Source organism: Thermobia domestica, chromosome 5 (genome assembly GCF_964235325.1).
Source record: "Thermobia domestica chromosome 5, izTheDome1.hap1.1, whole genome shotgun sequence".
NCBI classification, from domain to species: Eukaryota; Metazoa; Arthropoda; class Insecta; order Zygentoma; family Lepismatidae; genus Thermobia; species Thermobia domestica.
In genome coordinates, this window is record NC_137458.1 from 266,104,516 (window position 1) to 266,121,571 (window position 17,056).

General features: G+C 35.6%; 1 protein-coding gene across 3 annotated transcripts in view; it reads right to left on the reverse strand.

The window, feature by feature from the left end:
* The window catches only part of LOC145686579 (putative ATPase N2B), an 84,564-nt gene that overhangs the window by 23,896 nt on the left and 43,612 nt on the right, over positions 1-17,056 (reverse strand). The window contains exon 1 of one of the 3 annotated variants that reach the window (XM_081760017.1): positions 5,274-5,422. The exons of the other annotated variants lie outside the window; for them this stretch is intronic. The gene's annotated coding sequence lies outside the window, so the exon portion shown is untranslated. Of the gene's footprint in view, positions 1-5,273; positions 5,423-17,056 lie in introns of those variants that run through there. 3 annotated transcript variants of the gene reach the window in all.

Below are 17,056 nucleotides of genomic sequence, written 5' to 3' on the forward strand. Positions count from 1 at the left end.
CGGATTGATGCAATTACTCTGGATTCCGATTGCAACGGATTAACGACTTTTAATTCGTTATATGTATTTACAACAAAGTCAACAACAGATTTGTGCAAACGAGGATTGAAAGGTTGATTTCTAATTGTGGCATCTCTGTTTGCAAGCAAAAAGTCATTTTCGTAATTTGCAATCAGCGCAGCTTTAAATTCATCATATGTATTGACATGATCTCGTACTGCTTTAAACCATAAAGAACATGGTGGGAGTAATAAATGAGGGATTAGTTTCATATATTGCGATTTATCTATACACATTATATTGCACTCATCCTGAAATTTTTCTAGGAAAGAGGTAGCGTTTTCGTTACATTTACCACTGAACTTACTCATAGCACGTATTTCACTCATCTTTACACTTAACTTTACCTGTCTTTCACCTTTCCGTGTTCGTGTTGAGTGACAATTCCTACCTACTGCATGATGTGTGGTTCCACCATCTCTTTTACGCCCATCTGTATTCCTTGAATGAATTTCTTCCAAAATTATGTCCTCATCGGAAGGATTACTTGACGATGATATAATGTGAGGTCCACGTTGATCTGCTACGGGTGAACGCGAGGTCATCTCCTGTGAACAAGGGAATTCCAAATGTTCATTAACCATGTTGTTTTGGTATGCGTTGTCCTTAATCTGTAGCATCCTGATTTCCTCTTGTAAAGCAGATATCAACTGAGTATTCGTACGTATTTTGGTAGAATTATCCGTGACCTGAATCTTTTGTTGCCGTATAGACGATTCTATGACTTCCAAATCCTTTTTTACACAGTTGACTTCTTGAATTGTATGGCTATAATTATCCTGGTAATCTTCAGATACTCCTCTTAGCTTTTCATCGAACTGTGATGTAATGTCAGTCACCGCCTGGATAATAGATTGTTTCGTCTCTTCGGATGTCTGTTCCAATCGTTTACTTAATTCCTCGTACAGGTTACTGGAAGTCTGCTTTAATTCGTCATATTGTTTACTGGAAGTCTGCTTTAATTCTTCATACTGTTTACTGGAAGTCTGCTTTAATTCTTCATACTGTTTACTGGAAGTCTGCTTTAAATTTTCCGACATCTGGGCTAAACTTTGTTCCAATCGTTGTTCTTGTTTCTGTAAAGCCATTAAAATTTTGTGTTCTAACGATAACATTTCGGGTACAACAGGAACTGAACTTTGTTCTTCATTACCACTGTCTCTAGTTTCTTTCTCCATTGCCTCACCGATCATCATTTTTCTCGTAATTATTTTACCACTTCGAAGTATAGTAAAGTTCGTAGTCATGAACCTTATTACAGAAGTAAATTCACCCTTACTTTATACTTCAGGATGAGAATTTACAAAGTTCCCGGGTGAGGTAAACCAAAAATTTTACAACGACTCACCAAAGGTAATCGTCAACCTGGTTCGCCTAATGATAAAAGTAAATCTTGAGTGGTAATAATTGTTTATACATAAAAATATCTTCAATTATTATATACACTATTATTCTCACCTTTTCTATCGAAATTACAAGTCGATGATCGGTATTAAATGGTTTATTAGTTGATACTCTTTTAACGTATTTTCACTCAAACTGTCTTGGAAACATACATGTTGACTAGGTATCTATAAACAATTACATAGCAACGAATTATACAATAATGTATACTTCTTTACATATATTAAAAACATTCTTCTTCTGTTATTTTTAAATTAACATTATCTCAAGTATAGTGCTTGAGTATGAGCACTTTCTGCCCAAGGTACAGGTAATTATTAAACAATACAAAGTATCTCGTTATAGTTAAAAGCAAATTGTCCGATCCCTGATCATGGTAAATGACGATAAAACTTGAAGAAAAAAAGCCACATAACCTGGAATAGACAAGAATACGATACAAAGAGTGAAAAAACATAAGACTAGACTAAGATTCGAATCCAAGTCTGGATTACAGTGACGATACGTTAACCACTACGCTACCCACGTACAATCCATATGATCTGAATAGCTGAGCACTGACTAAAAGAGTGGCAGGATGTATGGCTATTCAGGGAGCTGACGGAATAGTATAATACTTAACGCATCTGTACGGTAAGCCGGAGAGCTGTGTTCGAATCCCGGCCTAGTCGTGCATATTTTCACTCTTTGTATATCATTGAATTTGCACCTATGAAGCAGAGAATTTGATTATATAAAATCGATTATTTTCCCCATTTATTAAAGCGGTACACATTATGATCGGGTAATGGTAATTTACATAAACATTCGAAATTTGATTACGAGAAATTTGTATGTTTATTAAAAATAGAGTCCCAGCAATTGTTTCTAAAAAAAAAATGTTACAATTTCCCTAATTTCCGTTCATATTAGGTTAGTTTAGGTAACTTCAGGTTACATTGGGTTAGATTAGTTTATATTGCATTATGTTAGCGTACGTGTCCAGCATAATTTTCCAAAAAATTATAGAATTCCGTTTATTTCTACTAATATTAGGTTAGATTAGGTTATGTTATGTTAGGTCTAAAAACTTGCATCATTCATTTCTCCTATAAAGATTATGATTTCTAAGGGCTATTATTTAGCTTTGGGGGGCCAAGTTTTTAACCGACTTTTTTTTTTCGATATTCTATTCACATTTGGTTAGGTTATGTTAATAACATTTAATTCCGACAGTACTGCCGAACAAGCGTCAGCGAGTGTAGGCGGGTTAGAGCCCCGCAGGGCACATTATTTTTTGTCTTCGTTAGTGTTGGCCCCCAATTACTAAACAATTATCTTTTCACGTGCCTCTGGACCTTTCTGTTAAACAACCAAAAATCAGGATTGGCAATAAACCATGGTTTTTATTGAAAAAAAAAACAAAAAACGCGTTCTTTTGTTTAAACCCGGTTTTTTTGGTTTAAATAATTTGCTCTATGTATTTATATCACATATGGACAGAAATAAGCTTGTTTCGCCTTGGTGTAAGTATGCAACAACCGGGTTATGCTGGAAGGGGTTACATAAGCTTAAAGCGGAATCCAAACCGCTTCTCGGCTTACATCCAAGAGAAATTGTCTTCTATTTGAACTCGAAACCGGGACTAATAGGCCACAAATGCTATACGTCTGCCGACTCACTCACGAAGGACTCCTGATAAAAATACGTTGATTAATCTTTACATATTTGTTAGTATAATCGTCAAGAGTCATTAGGACAAAAAGAAAACAATTGCACAAGTGGAACCATTATACAGAATTACATATGGACAATTTCAAAGTACTACAGAAAAACTAATTTAGTCCAAGTCAGTTCACTTGACTTTTATTAGTCCAAGTTAAAGAAATATAACGACTTACTTTGCATATCAGTAAGAAAAGTGAATAAAGATACGAATTATTTGAGTCCACTTTGGCTCTGACCCAAGTTACCAAAGATTCTTGTTATTTCAATAATTGCCTCCAGTGGGATTTGTATGACCCCACTCCCCCCAAAAGTACGGCATTTCGATGTATTTTATCAATAGTAAACATTATTAAAACGAAACAATGTTTAGAATTTTCCTTTTGTTGCATAACAATAACAAACTATAACAAAAATCACAAAAGAAACATCCATAAAGTTACATAAAAAAGTTGCTTTTGTAATATAATCTCTCTGAGTAAAGAATGGGGAATTTAGGTCGGAATATAGTACGAATATGAAACGTAATAATGAAGTAATACATGGGAGTGAAACGTAATAATCCACAAATATGTGTTCATCAATATTTTACGAATAGCTACACTTTTACGAACATTTTTTGATTTTTGGTTTAAACCAGCCAACCTGCCAAAAATAATATTAAACTATAAGCTATAAAAAATAATAAGGTCACATGCGGAAGACAACACAGAGAGAAAGAAAAAAATATATTTCTGAGTTTTTAATCTGCACATAGCTAAACTTCGAACTGGAGCATATTAATACCCTTGCTTGTATAATAAAGCTAAAGACAAAGATGAACCTTGATTTAATTTTAATTTCATGTCCGGACGAAAAGAGAGAATATTCCAAAGGAAGATAGATGTTAATTTTGGCTTCGAGCAATGATAAGAGTAAAGAAATTTTGTAGTAGTGAAAGATACTAAGATATGCTATTACGTTTCGTAACTCCTACACGCTGAAAAAGGTTTTTCGAGTCTCCGTCTGTATATGCAAAATACTCAAGACCATACAATATAGCATGAGTTTACAGGTATTTTATAAATCTGTACACTGTTAGGTGACAGGCATCATGAAAATAAGACTAGAAAACAATGGGCTACTATTTTTCACGAAGAAATATGATATTAAGGAATTGTATCAACATGACACCGTATTTTTATTATGCACGCTGAGGTTTCTAATCTATGAATTTTTAAATAGAATGATAAAAGATATGGTAACAGTTTAGAGATGGGGGCCAAAACTGACAAAAAACTGGATTGAGTAAAGTGTGATGAAAAATTTAACTAATTTGGCGCTAGATTACCGAACTTGAACTTTACAGTGACTTATGTGAGAACAGAAAGTGAACTATTCGTAACGAAGATAGAAAACAACGTGCCTTGAGGGATTCTAACCTGCCTTCACTCGTTAACCTGTTTTTCAGAAGTGATCGCTCGGCAATAATGTGTTCATTAAATATTGAAATGAAACGAAATCTTTGAGTTTTACGTCCCACGATTATGCTGGATATGCTGAAGGAGACGGTGATGATAAATGAATTAAATGGTAGAATGAAGAAAGTGGGAAGAAACGGAAGAACCCGAGGAAACCCACGCACACGGTGTTTGACTACCACAAAGTTCACTTGGCGCGAGCTGGGATCGAACCAGAGACCCCATGCACCAGAGGTGAACTGAACGTTCTACTATGAGCCACCGCGGCTCCCTGAATTACACATTGGTATCCAAACCTAATTTAACGTATGGAACCATACAACGACCGAATCTGAGTAGAATATCGCAAAAAAAAAAAAAAAAAAAAAAAAGTAGGTGAAAAAAGTGGCCCCCCATCGCTAAACAAAAGCCAAAGATATATATATAAATACGTAACATGTTAACTCGATTCAAGTACTAGTAAATACTTTACGAAATATAGAAAAGCACTTCCAATAAAATATGGAGTTAAGCAAATATTGCAGTTTTCATTGTAATTAAAATTATTTATGATAATACTAGCAGTTTATATCTGGGCAAGTTTTCACTTACTTTTCTCCTTAAAATATAAATAGCAAAATATTTAATAAAATATAACGTACTCACCTAGAATCACCCACGTAATCAACTAACCAATTTTGGCATTATGTAATACTGCTATAGCAGAAGCTAAATTCAGCAGTTTATCGCGCTTCAGTTGTTAGTTTAACAGTATTGTCAAGCTGTAACTTAATATTCACTGTTTTTCAGAAATGATTTTTATATTGATACTTGAGCCTTCATAATAACCTTAAAAGACACATTTTGTAACGTTTTCGTCAACGCAACGCAAACTTGTACGTTTTTCTTTGAGATAATTAACATAGTACTTAATATGACTTTTTTTTTTTTTTTTTTTTGCGTTGCATTGATGTAAGATGAATGTAGAGTACCTTTACTTAACTCGAAATCTCATTCCTTTAACGTTTTTCTCATAAATCCGGGATCGCAACGGAATACAAGTAATGAAATGAATAATTACAAGCGCAAAGCCTCGAAACCATAAATTTTATGCTGCATTGACTGAAACCCGTATGGAATGAGACCCAAGTCAATATACATTCGCGAGTGGTATGATTTTAGTGAAACAAGTTTATATAAGAGACTCTTGTTTCTTTCACTTGGAAATCCCAATTGTTCTTTTGAAGATTGTTCGTTCTGTTGAGGTGTGTAATATTAAATCCATTGACCAGTGGCTGATCTAGAAGGTAAAAACTCTGGGGGGGGGGGGGCAACCAGTACCTAGACTATGATAGGTACATATAAACTCAAAAATACATAAATATTACCTTAAATTATTTTGTTACTGAAAAAACTGGGGGGTTAGGCAACTGTCCCTGGCCTGGATCCGCCACTGCCATTGACATGGATGAATTTTGCGAAGAATTCAAGGTGTTTCAAGAAGTAGCAGTCTCAGATATGTTCAAGAACTGTGCAACTGTTGAAGAAAGGTTTCATGTGAAAACACCAAGCGAAAAAGGTTTTGAGAATTAAAAAAAGTGGGTTCATATATCCTTTCCATACAAAGTAATAATGCTTACACAACAAAAAATGAGGTGTTGAAATAACACAAAATGACTACCACTTTAGCGTGTTACTTGTGTGTTAATTCAGCACAAAGACATCGCCTTCCGAGCATATCAAAAATAACTAGTCACTACCTGAGAGAATTTGCATTGGTGTTTATCGTTTAATATGAGCAAAGCTTTGCGAAATATCTTTGGTACTTCTGCCAAGTAACGAATAATGTTCTATGTTTTCAATAATCGATGACAATAATATTGTTGTAAACCTGTGAATCATCTGACAACAATTACACAGGTAGCTGTGCTCCTATCTGTTTTCTTTATCTGTTATTCTTGTGTCTTAGCATATATGAACATAAGATGGCAGAACTGTTGCCTGTGTTATTGTTGTCAGACGATTCACAGTTTTACAAAAATATTATTGTGACCGATTATTGAAAACATAGAACATTATTCATTACTTGGCAGAAGTGCCAAAGATATTTCGCAAAGCTTTGCTCATATTAAACGATAAATCCAAATTCTCTCAGGTAGTAACTAATTATTTTTGATATGCTCGGAAGGCGATGTCTTTGTGCTTCTCTAGATCAATTATTCCGTCTCACCATAGCCATTTATAATCAGTTTAATACAGGCTTTCCTTCTTGCCTTGTAACGTTTGATCTAGAAAAAGTTTTTGACAAGGTTTTGCACCCTGGTTTACTATACAAACTTCGTAATTACCTTCTACCAACCTCGTACATCCGATTCATACACTCCTTCTTAATAGGGCGACTAGCTTATATCTCGATCAATGGAACGCTACCTCATCCAATCTTCTTACACTCTGGAGTACTGCAAGGCTCATTTCTGTCTCCTTTATTATACTTATTGTACGTCGCCGATCTAGTCATTCCTAATACCACCACAATATTCCAGTTTGCGGACGACACTGCGTTTTTCACAACTACCCGCACAGTATAATCTGTTAATAAAACCATGCAAGCAGCTATTGATGCATTCGTGCGTTGGTGTCATATATGGAGGTTGAACAGTAACTCTTCCAAAACACAAGTCATAGTTTTCTTGCCACGTAGACGCCGCTCTCGAGTCCATCGAAATCCAAACCTACTTCACCTTCAGGTTGATCTTACGCCTGTTCCCGTGTCAACTACTATTACGTATCTCGGTGTCATTTTTGATACTTATCTTACCTGGACTCCACATCTTACCAAACTCATAGGCCAAGCACAAAACGACTTAATCTTCTGAAACGGCTAGTTGGCACAACTTGGGGACTACGACTTGGGTACCGTAATCAATACATATAAAACATTCATGCGGAGTACGTTAACATACGGACATATAGCTTGGATATCTGCCGTTAAAATTCTACCAAAAAGTTGCTATCCTCGAGCGCCATGCTCTACGCCTAGCATATAGTATAAGTCTGCCGCATCCAACGAGATTACTTTATGAGGTGATCGACTTTCCGCCATTACTAAATCATCTTGAACAACTTCGTATACGTTTTATCTGCAAACGAATTGCTCAGCACATCCTCTGATGCTTGAAATTCTCCGCTACGACCGTGATAATGATACACCGCCTCATTACGTTGATACTCCCCTTCAGCACTTCATGACACTAATCATTTACAATTAGATAACGATATGCTGGACCCCGAAATCTTTGCACTTTATCGCCCGCATGAACTTTCATCTCATATCTATCCATCATACGCACAGTAAGTACCTATTAATTTGTCCTCATCAGTTCCTGAATCGCCCCAGGAACAGAAGATAACAAGCCCAGTGATATGACGTCCAGATCACTTCATTTCATCCATTCCATTAATTACATCTGCACCTTTATTTCTGAGTTCACAAATTCCTCCATGATCTGTTAACATATTCACTTATAGCACCTAAAATATTATAGTTCATGTATGTGTTTCTTTTTATATGTATGTGTGTCTATGATTAATATTAATATTAATATGATGAATAAATAAATTATAAATAAGAAATCTCTTAGACCACCTACATTTCCTTCAATTCAATCAGTCAAATTAATGCACTTACCCGAAGAAAGGGCACAACCCTTTAATCAGGATGAAGGACAAAAAAATCTTTGTGCTTACTTGTGCACCTCTTAGACCAGCCACATTAAACTGCAAACTACCTTTTATATAAAGCACTTACCCGAAGAAAGTGCAAAACCCTTTAGCGGGACGACGGACAAAAAAAAAAAAAAAAAAAATCTTTGTGCTGAATTAACACACAAGTAACATGCTAAAGTGGTAGTCATTTTGTGTTGTTTCAACACCTCATTTTTTACAGTGTACTGCGAACGAATATTTTCATTAATGAATGCTGCTTGACAATAGAACGCAACCGAATTAATATCTCCATAGTTAAGTCCGAAATTCAAGTTTGTTTCAACTTTGAAGGAAAAAGTGAGAATGGAACTGCAGTGACATATTTAAAGAATTCTTGCAGAACAAGCGTCTGTTGAAAGCCGCTCGCGGAGCAGAGAAATATCAACGAGGTAAGAATTTTAACATGTAAATGTAGCTATTTTTAAGTGCAGCTTTCCCAGCTTACTTGAGCCAAAGATACCTAAACGCAATTAATTAAATGAATTGTCATATGTGTGGGGAACAGTTTACAAATTCATAAAGTCTGTCTTTCTAAGTCAATGCGTCCGGCTTTTTAATCATTGTCTTCTGGTCTCGCTCTTCACGATATTTCCAAAACCGTTCGGTCTAGGAAACTGAAATTTTACACAAATGTTCTTATACGCTCTAAGTTATCGGTAATAACTTTGAGAAAGTTTACTTCGAACAATGGGTAGGGTAATTCAGAAGTTCTCAGCTTCGACAAAAACAAAAAAAAGCACATAAAAATTATATATTTCGGGGAATGGGAATAGATTAAAAGATTTTTTGTAACGAATTATGTGCATTTGGATGGATCCAAAGCTTTGGGGTACCAAACAACGATTTGGCACTTTTGATGTTATGAGAAGTTATTTAGGACGCTGGTAGTTGGTGACACTGTCACAAGATATTAGTTTTTTAACAGTAAATTGGTTTGCTTCGCTCAGTGATTAGTTTATTTTTAATTATATTATATAAGAAGGAAAGCTGGTATAATGAAGAGAAACACCAGTGAAATTGAACTGTCAGCATATGTATAGATATATTGTATATACATACCAAATGTTTTTCCTGAGTGCTATTTTTCCCGTGCAAAAAACTTCCGAGCACTTCTGTTAGTATGGAGATAATAGAGACACGATAGTAATTGTCACGTAGTTAGACCTAATATATTTTATTTACTTTACGCAATAAAGTAAACTATGCTCGATAAGACAAGTTTCTTTTAAAGAAAAAAGACTACTCAATAAATTTCTAGATTTTTTCTAAAACTAACGTTGTTGTTCTATTTATATGTATTTACTTGCGTCTACTGCTCGTAGCTATCTTTCTTCGCGTCTACAATAAACAATGTGAAAGTTCAGCGCGCGAAGATAAAACACAAGATACTCATCTTGAATGAACTTCGTTCAATGTCTTGGCTTTATACTGCTTTCCACTGGAAAATTCTCAACATAAAAAGGAACAATGTATTTGCTCTTAAGCTGCTCTGACAATGACAGATAACCTAAATCTTAGTTAAATGTTTTTTCTTCAATCTCGTGTCAAGATGCCTAAATCAAACAGAAAAGAAACATCTCACTGTATTCTGGGACAGAATTGAAGCGGCTTTTTAACGCTACATGTTTACCTTGTATTCATCTCACAGCAAATTTTCCAATGGCAATAAATACCTCAATTAAGTCATACACTTCAATACAAATCATTCAGATAATGAATGATCTTTGAAATTGTTATGTCCAGAACTTGTATGGGTCGCGTCATGCTGTTCTGGATGTTATGACTTAATTTGATTTCATAACTGCATAGGAACCTAGTAGAATTACAAGTTTTCTGCCTCTTCACAACAAAATTGTTAGGTGATTGTGTATATTTAAGTTTCAGTAGGCCGTATACAGAGTCGTTCTGACGCGTGATTAGTGCAATACTAAAGAGTTCGAAAAAATGAAATGAAATTTTGAGTTTTACGTCCCACGGTTATGCCGGTGAGGCTAAAGGAGACGGTGATAATGAGTAATGAATGAAATGGTGGAATGAAGAAAGTGGGAGAAAACGGGAGAACCCCGAGAAAACCCACGCACACGGTGTTTGTCCACCACAAAGTTCACTTGGCGGGAGCAGGGTTTGAACCCGAGACCCCTAGCACCAGAGGTGAACGCTCTACCACTGAGCCACCGCGGCCCTCTAAAGAGTTCGACTAACATATGTTTCCTGCAGTAGGCAGTCCTTTAGTATGACGCTAATCACACGTCAAACCGACTCTGCATAAGGCCCAATATGTTTAAGGATATAGGTATAGAAGAATAGACAGATGGCAGTAGCGGCTGGTGCTTTGAATTTTAGGTGGTGCACAATAGATGACCTCTCCTTTTTCATTATTATTATTATTATAAATAATAATAGTTTAATAATAATAATAATGTAAATAATAATAATACTTATTATTATATTAATATTAATATAATAATAATAGCAGTGGCGTATTCACGATTTTGTTTCGGGGGGGCTTAAGCCCGGAAGCCCCCTAAATACGCCACTGATAGATATTATAAATAATAATAGCGATTTCTTCATGGCATGCTTCAAGCATGCAATGGAGAAGCTCATTTTGTATGATTTTTGACGTACTCTTGAAAATTATTGCGCTTTCTAAATGACTCTTGAGAGCGCTGTCAAGTTCTGCACTGAAATTAATTAATCTACGAGAAACGCCTCGATTTGAAGACGAGTCTGTTTTTCATCATGTCCTCTTAAAGCCAATTCGAAGGTGCCACGAAACCAATTGCAATTGATGATTATATTGAGTACGTACCTGTTTTGAGTCACTTTTTGATTGTGATTCTCAATGGACCGCCCATAACCAGCATTTAGTTGAGCAACAATATTCACCTTTCTCAACACAGTGAGATCAGAACGTGTCTTATATGACCTGAGACTTTTTTGTCGTGCAGATGCTGGATATCCGCAATTTCTTTTTTTCTTTTTTTCTTTTTTTTTCTTTCTTTTTTTTTAACTCCATGCATCTTCCTCCGCCCCGAACAACAAACAGGGAAAACAAAACAAAACATTTTTAATTTCACATTCACATAACCACTTATGCTGTTCGTACAAGTTGAGATTAAACTTCCTTGTAAATGTTCGTTTCTGACTTCTAATTACTTGCGTTATATTGAGAGTCAGAATCGGTCTTCCGATGTCTTTCACAAGTAAGTTTGCTTCTGAAGTTCTTTTCGAAAACGGCTAATTCAACAGAGACGTTACAGAATTCATTGCTACTGCATTGCTAGTTCACGTATATCAGGGACAGACACGTAATTATGCAATTACAGCAACAATATTCCAATGAACAACAAAGACTGGCACACACACATATACGCACAAACATACAAAACAACAAAGTCCGCTACCCGCTTTAAAATCTCACCCCTTCCCCAATTAACGCCCTTTTTCTAAAAACTGCCCTCCAATTTTCTCATTCACCCATGCACACATGAAAAGGAAAACATTGTATCTATGCTGCCAAATTTCTACTTATTCAGATACGAGTCTATTAAATATCGACACCCTCTATTAGTCTTCACTCTTCACGGAGTCGCCTTTACTGTCTTCATAGCTGCCTTGACATTACTTGGTTGACAGAACCAATAGTTATGACCACTTGGCAATCTCGCTTTTAGGCAAGGCGCAAGTTTCTCTCTCTCTCTCTCTCTGTAGCGACTTGCTTACGGTACGCAACATTGTCTCAAAGGAACAGACTATTCCCCTTCAGGCGAGAACCGTGTCAGCCAATACTGCAGGGGGAAGGAAGGTGGTGAAATTCCAGTCCCAAAGCGTTATGTTTTGGAAAGGCTTTTTTTGTTTGGTAGATTTGTTTGCAAAAGATGTGCAAACATATGGATCCTTATGAGGCAGTGCATGGCGTGATAACCCCCCTCTTACTGCGCACCCCCCGCAATGGCCCAAAAGCTGTTAAAGCTGGGGAGTTTGGCAAACTATCAAGCAGAAAGCAACTAGCCAGCCCCGTTTCAAACGCACTTGTTTAAAAAAGATGATGTTGACAATAAAATGAAAAGTGATTTAGCACAAATAAAAAATGAAAATATTGGAAGGAGGTTTGTACAAACATGCAAACATTAAGAGAAACCGCCACTGACAGATGGAAACATAAAGATAAATTTGAATACACTTGTGACTCAACAAAAGAAAGCAAGTTAGTGATACTTTCTGCATCTTTGAGCTCTTCGATTAGAGCCTTGACACTTAAAAAATTTGCTAAAAATATACAACGCGTCAATTAAGTACCTAGAAAAGTGATATCAATTTAGGGATATACGAGGTATTCTGTATATTTTCTGTCATTTTCGGCAGGTCACATCTGCAACTCAGAAGCTTCCATGCTCCACGGTCTTCCGCTAACCTCTTCATGTTCATGTCCAATTTCTTTATTTTAATATCGTTCATTAATTGTAGTCTCCTTCGCCCTTTCCTTCTCTTTCCTGCCATCATACCCTCTAATACGTCCATCATGATATAGTTCCTTCTTACCCAATCTCCCAACCAGTTTCTCTTCCTCTTCTTAATAATATCTAAAATTGTTTTTTTCTCCTCCACTATTTTTAATACGCTCTCATTCGTTTTCCGCTCGACCCAGCTTTATTATTATTATTATTATTTTCCTCCAGATTCAATTTCGATAGCTTCCAGTCATTTTTCTCCCTCTTTGCGTAATGTCCATGTTTCTGGCCAATACAGCACAATACTCCACGCGAAGGATTTTATAAGTCTTTTTCTCAACTCTTTATTCAAGGTCCCAGTATCTTGTTTCCCTAAAGGTTTCTTTCGCCATTCCTATCATTGCTTTTACTTCACATTCACACTTCATATCATCACTAATAATATTACCCAGGTATCGAAAACTAGTTATCTGTTCTATTATCTCCCCACCTACTTCTCTATTTTACCGGAACCCTTCGTTCCAATCATCTTGGCTTTCGTTTTTCTAACACTTATTTTCATCCTATATTCTTCACAGCCCTTCTTCAAGTTTTCTAACATCTTGTTGATTTTCTCTTCAGATTATGCAAAAGCGTCATATCATCTGCAGACTGTAGGCCTATACATCTAATCATTCTATCTCCTACTGAAATGCTGTCTTCATTTTGTAGGATATTTTTCACTATCTCTTCTAGATAGTTATTAAATAATACAGGCGACACGACAGCATCCCTGTCGAACTCCCCTTCCAATTGCATTCCCTCTGCCATTTCCTTTCCTATTCAAACACTTACTTGTTGGTTTATGTATAAGTTTCTTATGAGCCTTCGATCTTTCCATTCCAACCCAATCTTCTTTAGAACTTCCAACAACAATTCCCAATCACACGGTCAAAAGCCTTTTCTAGATCAGTTCTCCTTGCCCTTTTCTATAAACCTTTCACCGACCACCCTTAATAATCCAATTGTATCTTTTGTGCTACCTTTTCTGAATCCGAAGTGTTCCTGTTATTTGTTCTTCCATACAATCTTCTGTTCAGTATTCGGAACAAAATTTTAGATGCGTGAGATATGAGACTAATAGTTCTATAATCTTCACATCTCTCTGGGTTTGATTTTTTAGCCATATATATATCATGATCGCCTTAAGGAAGTCTTTCGGTCACTCTTTTGTTTCATATATTTCATTGCAGAATCGGAACAATCCTTTCTTGCCTTTGTCTCCTATTTTTTAATGAATTCAACTGGTATATTATTTATCCTGGTTACCTTTACATTCCTAATCTCGGATATAGCTTTCTCAAACTCATCCCGAAGAATACTAAACCATTTATCATCCTCGCCTACTTCATTTTCTACTTCAACCTTGGCCATATGTAAATAAATATAAATATACGAAGTTTGAGGTAATTTTGTTCGAGATTTCATGGACGGTGATGTTTGAAAATAATTTCATTGGGTGTAGGATGGTCATATTAATATGAAAAATGCAATTAGAAAAGTATCGAAGCGTGGACACTTTCACTAGGAGTATCTTAAAGATTCCAACTTTGAGGTCATTTTCTGGTAACACAAGGGACAGATAAGTTTAAAAATAATTTCATTGGATTCAGTATATGCTCAAATTAATAGGACATAAACGTGCATTTGAAATGTATTCAAATGTGAGCATTTTTTAGTAGTAGCATGATCGTTAGTTCTCTGAGTCTGCGTAGCGTAGTCGCTAACGCTCTCGTCTTTGATGCGAGAGATCCTGAGTTCAATTCCCGATGGGGACGCTCTGTCGAGAAAGTATAAAAGCTTTTTCAGGTCAGTCATTCTACGTGATATTTTCCTCATTCACACCAGGCAAATGCCGGGATGGCACCTAACATATAGGTCCTAGGCCGCTTCCTTTCTTCCTTCCGTCTTCTTGGATAGTCTGATCGCCGAGAACGTCATTCCTCATAGTTACGAACTAACATGGCCATAAAAGCCGAAAGCCCAGAAACCTAATTCCTAATAATAATCATTATTTTTTTTCTTTTGTTTCTGAGAAATTTGTAAAAGCTCGAATTAGTTTACTGTTTCCGAATATGTTGGTGTAACGTCTCATCTTTGGTGTGTCGTCTCATCTGATCTGCACGCCAAGAAAGACGATAAGAGTACAGTTTTAAGGGAAAAGTAATAGAATGAGGAAAAGGGAGTGAAAGGTGATAACTTGAAAACGAAAAAGAAAACCTACACAGAAAATATTCACCACAAATTTACACATTATAAGATAAGAGCCAAACACACGTAACAACCCTATCATTAAGACACGTTGCCTTCTAAATTTGATTATGTAGGCTATACAATAACAGATGGATGCATTAGTTCCAGATTTCCATTCTTTACTTTCTGGGCTCATTAATTTCACTAATATCAATTTTAAGAAGTAATTCAGTAAAATTGTCAAGGTCAAGAAGCTTCATAATTACCAATATTAAAACAATTGATTCCTATTGATGGCCATGAAAAATTAACGATTAGAGTTACGTAATAGATATAAAAGCATGCTAATACTCTTTTGAATTAGGTAAAAGACTGCAAGCATAGTACATGAGATAACACGGAAAGTTGTTACAAAATATACTTATGTTCTGGACGAATCATCCAAATGCTTGCGTAATGTACTTTACAAATACCGGAGTACTCAATGAAACTTTGTTTACTTTGAAATACTCGTAGAGATTGAGATTTGAACTTCCTGATAGAAGACACATGCTTTCATATCTTTAATAAGGGCAAAACAAGCTTTGTTCTGTAAGAGATCAACTTATGATTTCGTTCGGTTTATATATATATATATATATATATATATATATATATATATATATATATATATATATATATATATATATATATATATATATATATATATATATATATATATATATATATTCCTTGAAGCTTAGTTTATACCTTTAAAAATTAATGAGTACAGTTATGTGCCTATAACTTATGCTTTAGCTTGCTTATAATTCCACAATAATTAATTTTATATCATTTCGATTTATGTCCACAACACCCATGAAAGATCCTATGCTTTCCATAATTTTTAATGAATCGTTTATATAATTAATTCTGCGAAACTGTTCTTATGACGCATGTTGACAGGAAGTAACCATTATCTTCTCTGTATATTCATAACGTATTGTAGATAAATATTACGTAAACATAAGAGAAACCTTCAATAAGATAATCTGACCAAATAAAATGCGACCTTATACTGACCTTTGAACGTTGACGTTTTTTTGTAATAGCTTGCAGTCCGTTTCCACGTGAATAATTTCAAGAAATGCGTTATAACTAGTTTAATTTGTTTGTTATGACTGCAGATGAAAACTATACATATTGTAAAATTGTTGATACTCTGTCATAATAAGAAGTGATTCTGGTGTACTTAGACAAGAATAAAGTCCGGATAAAGGACAGATTAGCATTTGGAACTTTTAGACTTCACACTATTATTTCACAAAGACAGGGGGAGAAGAAGAAGAAGGTAGTTGAGTTTAACGTCCCGTTCAGCAGCAAGGCTATATGAGACGTTGACCTACTGATTCACGTAGAATCCGGACCACATGAGCTCCCACCGCGAATCGAACCCGGGTCCCCCACGCCAAACGCGCGTACGCTAATCGCTTAGCCATGAAGGAGTACAAAGACAGAGGCATATAAAAGAAATTAAACTATGCTGATGATATATCGTCCGGCTTTGTATAAAGTCTTACTAAATTATCTAATCTAACCAAAGTATTCTACTCTACCTCGGCAGGAGCTCACGTGGTTCGGATTCCACGTTAATTGGTAGGTCCACGTCTCATATAGCCTAGCTGTTGAAAGGGACGTTAAAGTCAAAATCAACAATCAATCTACCTCACCACTAACCTGCCCTACTACCACGCTACCTTTGTGTAGAATGTATTCCTTTTACTTAAGAAAAATAACTTTATTTATAGTTCTTATATATGTGCAAATGTGCTTTGTATTTGCATCTAATACATATGCGTACATATTACAATTTGCAGATATTTGACTGTTCCCTTCGAAAAATGGTTCCCAACCTATGTGTCGCGCAGTCCCACAAGGTGTGTCGCGAAATTTTAGAATTTAAAAATCATGAAGCATTTAATAATGATTTAAATATTATGAGATAGATTATATCAATCA